Genomic DNA, 6,567 nt, shown 5'->3' on the forward strand with positions numbered 1-6,567 from the left:
ACCCTATAATTATATTTCTCTTATATAGATATAAAGTAGGTCTAGATTATTAGGAGATAGTAGATAGTTATAGTAATAATATTAATTAAAGATATAGTAATTAATAGCTAATTAATAAAATTAGAGAATCTCTATATAGAATATATAGCTATAAAAGTAAGCTTTATAACTAATAACTAAAATATAATCTATAATTTCTTAATAATACTTAATTCTATTAAGCCTTAATTCTATTACTATTAGTATTAGAAGGTCTTTAAATAAAATAGAAAGTATATATTTATTAGTATAGTAAATATATATTATTTAGAATAGTTATTCTTTAATTAAAAGAAGTTATTAAAACTAAAGATACTATAGGCTACTTTTATAACTCTTAATAATTAAAGAGAAACTAAAAAACTAGTAACTATAACTATAATAACTATTATAATTATAAAGGAAAAGAAGATATTAATATCTCTTCTAGCTTATATATATAAAGAAAACTATTACTTTAGTATATATCTATATTTAATTAAAGTAATATATCTACTTAATTAGAAACCTAATCCTAATATTTAAAAGAATATATAAAGAAAGGTTAATAAGTTATTTAGAAAAGTAAAGGACTATATAAAATAGCTTCTTATTAAACTAGTAGAAGAAGAAGACTTAGCCTAAGTATACTTTATAGTAATAAATCTAAATAATAAAGATTACTTAATAGTTATTAAAGATATTACTTTTCTAATAAATTTATAATCTATCCTATAAGATTATTAGTTAATTAATTTAGTAATTAGTTAATATATTATAAATAACTAAGGTCTCTTTATTAAATTCTATAAAAAGATAGGAAAACTAAAGGTTAATAATATATTTACTAAAGTCTATAGTATTAGTAAAGTTTAGATTAAAACTATTAGCTATTATAGCTAGCCTATTAATCTTATATTAAATAATATTAAGTACTTTCCTAACTTTTACTATAATCTTATCTTAATAGTATTAATTAAATAAAGGGAGTATAAAGTAGATTTTAATAATCTAACTATTATCTATAAAGATATAGGCTAGACCTTTATAAAAATAGAAGAGATTAGAAACTTCTTTATATTCCTATATACTAACTTTATATTTCTAGTAATATTTATAATAACCTCTTTTAATATAACCTAATATTTAGTATAGCTACTAATCTTAAAAGTAATAGTAGAAAGATAGTATTAGTAATTTAACTATATATTTAGTAAGTATATAGAATAGTTTATTAAAATAGTTAAAGGTATTTAGATTATAAAACCCTTATATATAAATATTAAGAGTACTATAAATAACCCTAAGTTATATAAAATATATTAGCTTAGTAGAATACTAAAGTAAGTCTCTTATTATATTTAAGGTATAAATTTTAGATTACTTAATTAGATATATTTTAATCTTATTATACTCCCTAAAGTATATAATAGTAATAAGTAGATCTCTTACTTCTATATTAATAGTATCTAATACTACTAGGCCTTAATATATAAGAAGAAAAGTAGTTACTAATAGGTAATTATTAAATTTATCTTATAAATATAAATATAGTTTAATTTACTAATTTATATTTTCTATTCTAATAATAAAGGATTAATTAATTAAAAGATAATAGATTTTATAAAAGAAAATAGGATTATTACCTAATAGACTATAGTTAATATATTCGGTAAGCGAGCTATATACGTAACCGAGCTATATACCCTAACCAAAACGTGTCTGTAAATTAGTACTTAGTTAATTTAACTACCTACTATACTACTAAAACGCTGCCGATTACCTATAAAGTTAATAGAATAGGAAGGTAGGATCTTATTAGCTATCTAGGCTTTTAAGAAAGGAGAGACTATATCTATTTATAGGATAGTACATATCTTTAATATACCTAAATCTATACTCTATATATACCTATATAGTATTTAATAACACGTAACTCTATATACTAACTCTTCTAAATTAACTGTAATTAAAGAGGAATCTCTTTAGAAATAGATACTCTTTATAGATTTATATAGAGCGTCCCTCTAGTATTCTTCTATATAAGAAATAGCTAATATTCTTCTTTAATAATATAGAACTACCCTAGTTATTTTAGTTAATAAGAAATAGGTTTATAACTTTATTAAATAGTACCCTAACCTCTTATCCTAATTCTTAAGATATTATAATTATAAGTATATAAAATATAAAGACCTAAAAGTAATTACTAAATAGTTTAATCTTATTTAAAAAACTATTATCTAATATAGAATCAATCTAAACGATATTTATATGTTGGAATATATATGTTCCTGTTTTAATGATATAATTGATGATGTCATTGATTGCTTACTTTGTTACATCTAAAGAAAGTCATGATTCATCTAAAGAGAAGTCATGAATCATCTGATCTTTGATTTACTAAGTTATCTGCGATGTTTGATTACTATAAGAAAGCCCTAAATTATACTGAATGTTAGTTAGACAAATTGACTATTTCATCCCATGATATATACTTTAATCTTATCTTTGACCTGATACTTGACTGCCTAGCTGTTTATCTATTTAAATACTATGTATTTAACCCCTCGAGAGTGTATTATAAAGTATTATACCTAGTTCTACTATACTCTAATAGTTATAAGCCTGGCTTAATCCTTTTATCTAAAGCTAATATTAACTATCTATCTAATCTTATCTTATCTAATCTTCTTCTATCTGATTTTACTACTATAATAGAAGTAAAATCCCTAGTTATACTTAGTTAGTAATCTAATTAGCTAGTCTAGTATATATATATTAGATTAATTACTATTAGTTACTAACTATAGGATTATATTAATCTAGAAGAAATAATAACCTAACTAATACTAACTAAACCTATTTATCCTATCTTTACCGAGATATTTATAAATAATAAAACGATATTTACTTTAACTAATTATCAACTTTCTCTCTAGTAAGAATTAAGATAAGAATATGAGATTAATTATAAACGATTTAAGATAATTAATAATAGGGCTTAAGCCCTATTCTATACTATTATTAGATTAATCTTAATTAATAATAGACGACTAATTAGTAATACTATAGCTAGTTGAGATACTTTATCTATACTATATAATATCTATATACTAATAAATAAATCATAAAAACGTTATATAATATACTAATAGTATACTTTATAGTAAGGACTATTATATAATCGATTAATTAAGAAGTAGCTTATAAATTAGGAGAATATCTATATAGAAGTATCCTAAACGGAAATCGCTAAAGCTATAGGATTATATACTTTATATAACTTTCTTAAAGCTATAGGATTATTATCCCTATATTTCACAGAGTATTAGACCAATTATTTTATAATAATTAAAGAATTAGATAGAATATTACTTAATTTCTATTTACTAATTAAAAAATACTATAATTCTATTTATCTAAACCTACTAAAGATTGTAATAAAGGTTATATATACTACTTTCTAAGGTAATAAATAAAGTAGTAAAGACTAAAGCGGTAAAAACTAGTAGAAAGATTAGATAAAACTAATATATAATCTCTAATACCCTTATTAAGAAGACCTAAAGTAAGGAAACTATATATTTAATAACTACTACTATATTAATCCTAAGAAGAGACTAAATGATTAGAAAGTATTACCTAATATAGAAGAATAGTTTAAAAAAGCCTATTAATATAAAGGCTTTAATTATATATATTAAAATACCCTAAAAAAGTATACTTTAGATAATAAAAAGAATAAAATAATAATAATAATAATATAATTTAGTAACTATACTACTATATATATATAAATATAGATATTATATAATAATCTCTTATATAATCTCTAGGTATTTAATATAGGTTCTAATACCTATCTATATAATAATATAAGTAAGTTTATCGATTATATACTAAATTCATCCTATATTTCTATTAGAGATATAATTATAAAAATTAATAGTTTTAGGACTATTTTAGTAGAACCTACTAAGTTACCTAATTAAACTATATTTAAATTAATAAATATAGTATATTCCCTAGGTTTTTATCTTAACTTAATATTAGCTGGTTTAGTAGAGAAAGTAGGTATATAGTATAATAGATAAAAAAGCTACCTTAAAAATAATAAAGGAAGCCTTATTTATAAGGTTAAGAAGGATTCTAACCTAATTTTTGTCTAATAGTACTAAGATTCCCTTAATTACCTATTAAAGATCGATAATTAGATTAATATAATTGATTTATCTAATCTTATTAACTATATAACTATACTAAATATCTTATATATAATATAGTCAGCTAATCCTTATATAGTAAGTAGGTTATATAATCTATAGTATACCTATTTAGGCTATCTTAATATATAAGTACTTAACTATCTTAAAAAAGTAGCTAAAAATATTAAAATTAATAAGAATTTAATCCTTTCTTCTTATAAAATATACCTGATTTCTAAGGTAAAAAGATAGATATCCTATCGATTAATTATAATAGGAAAAAACCTATTTAAAGCTATCTATTAGGACTTAATTTATATAATAGAAGTATATAATTATTATAGATATATTTCTTATCTAATCGATCCTATAACTAAATACTAGATTTTATCTAATCTTAATTATAAAGATTAGGTAATAGATATAGTTTAGATAAAATTTACCTTTATTAATACCTAATTCGATATTAGACCAAAGGTTTTATATTATAATAGAGATAGGAATTTACTCCTATTCCTTATAAAATATAAAGAAAAAGGAATTAAAGTTTATATAACCCTACTTTATTAACCTAAGTAAAATAGCTATACTAAGAGATTAGGTACTTTAATCTTAATTATAGTATATACTATACTTATTAATACTAATTTACCTATATATTTATGGCCTAAGGCAGTTAATACTACTATTTATATCTAGAATAGGCTCCCTAATAAGTAGCTGAACTAGATATCCCCCTAATAAGCGCTAGTTAGCTAAATAATAATACCCCTAGTTTATATAGCGATAATCCTATCTTTATTAAATATTAAGATTTATAGTTATAAGGTATATATTTAAATCCTATTAATACTATACTTATTTAAAATAAGTATATATATATAGATCGGCTATCTTATCGGATATAATATATCTAATATATAGTATATTTAGATACCCTAATCTAGGAAGATTATATATATATATAATATTATCTTCGATAAAATAAGCTTCTATACCCTAGAATAGGAATAGGAAATTAATATTCTAGTAGTAAATAAGACTAATAAAGTGATCTTAATACTGATTTAATCTAAATTCGACTAACTGATTAATAAAATTAAGGTTACTAAAGAAATCGATATACTAGATAAAATATATAATAAATAAGTAGAAGATTAATTAATAACTAAGGTATCCGAATAGCCTAAGGCAGAAGAAGTAGAACCAGACGAAATCCCTAGCAATTAGCTAATAATACTAGATAAGAGTAAACTAGATAAAATCCTTAGAGATCAGCCTATTATACTATTAGAAAGTATTAATAATTAATAACTATATAATAATAGTCTAATAGTATTTATTAATAATTCTAATTATAATAGAGATAATTATATATCTCTAAAACGACTATTCTTACTAAATAACGATAATAATAAAGAATTACCTAATAAGAAATATTAGATAAACCTAATTCTAAGCTATTTATATATATTTTCAATGGTATTACTCTCTTAACTAAAGAAGATACTGGTTAATAGTTTACTAAAAGAACCAGATAACTAGTTAGAAGTATAAGTTTATACCTATAAAGCTAAATGGTACTATATAATATAAGTTAAATATAATAAGTTAAATAAGATAAATACTTAGATACCTAAGAAAATTAATTATATAATATAATTATATTTAGATAAATATAGAAATATATTATAGAATACCTACCCTAGGTATTAAATTCTTCTAATCTAATAGGTATTTAAATATAAATTAGATAAAAACAGCTTTTTAATATAGTTTAAAGCTTATATTTATATTTATAGCGACCTTTAGATTATTAAAGATAAAGAAGATATTAGGGCTATAACCCTAGTAGCCTATACCCTATATATATTACTAGTAATAGTAGCTATATTTAATCTAGAAACCTTCTAAATAGATATAGTAAATATATTTCTTAATAGTTCCCTTTTACCCTATCTATATTACTAGTTTCTATTAGGTTACTAATAATAAGGGTATATTTTATAACTAAATTAAGCTCTTTATAGCTTATAAATCTCGCTATATTTATAGGAAGAAACAATTAAATTAAAGCTTATTAAGATAGGCTTTTATCCTATTCCTAAAGACCTATACCTTTTTTTAGATAGAAAGGTTATATTAATAATCTTTATTAATAATCTTCTTAGTATATACCTTCTAAAATACTAAAAATATGCCGAATTTATTAGAAATTGTCTTTATTAAAGCTTTAAGATAAAAGACTATAGCGAATTAACCTAATTTATCGGTATATATATAATTAGAGACTAGATAAAATGAAAAATCTGGTTAAACTAAGATATATATATTAAAAAGA

This window comes from Penicillium psychrosexuale, assembly GCF_028828465.1.
Source record: "Penicillium psychrosexuale strain IBT 29551 chromosome Unknown utg000005l, whole genome shotgun sequence".
NCBI classification, from domain to species: Eukaryota; Fungi; Ascomycota; class Eurotiomycetes; order Eurotiales; family Aspergillaceae; genus Penicillium; species Penicillium psychrosexuale.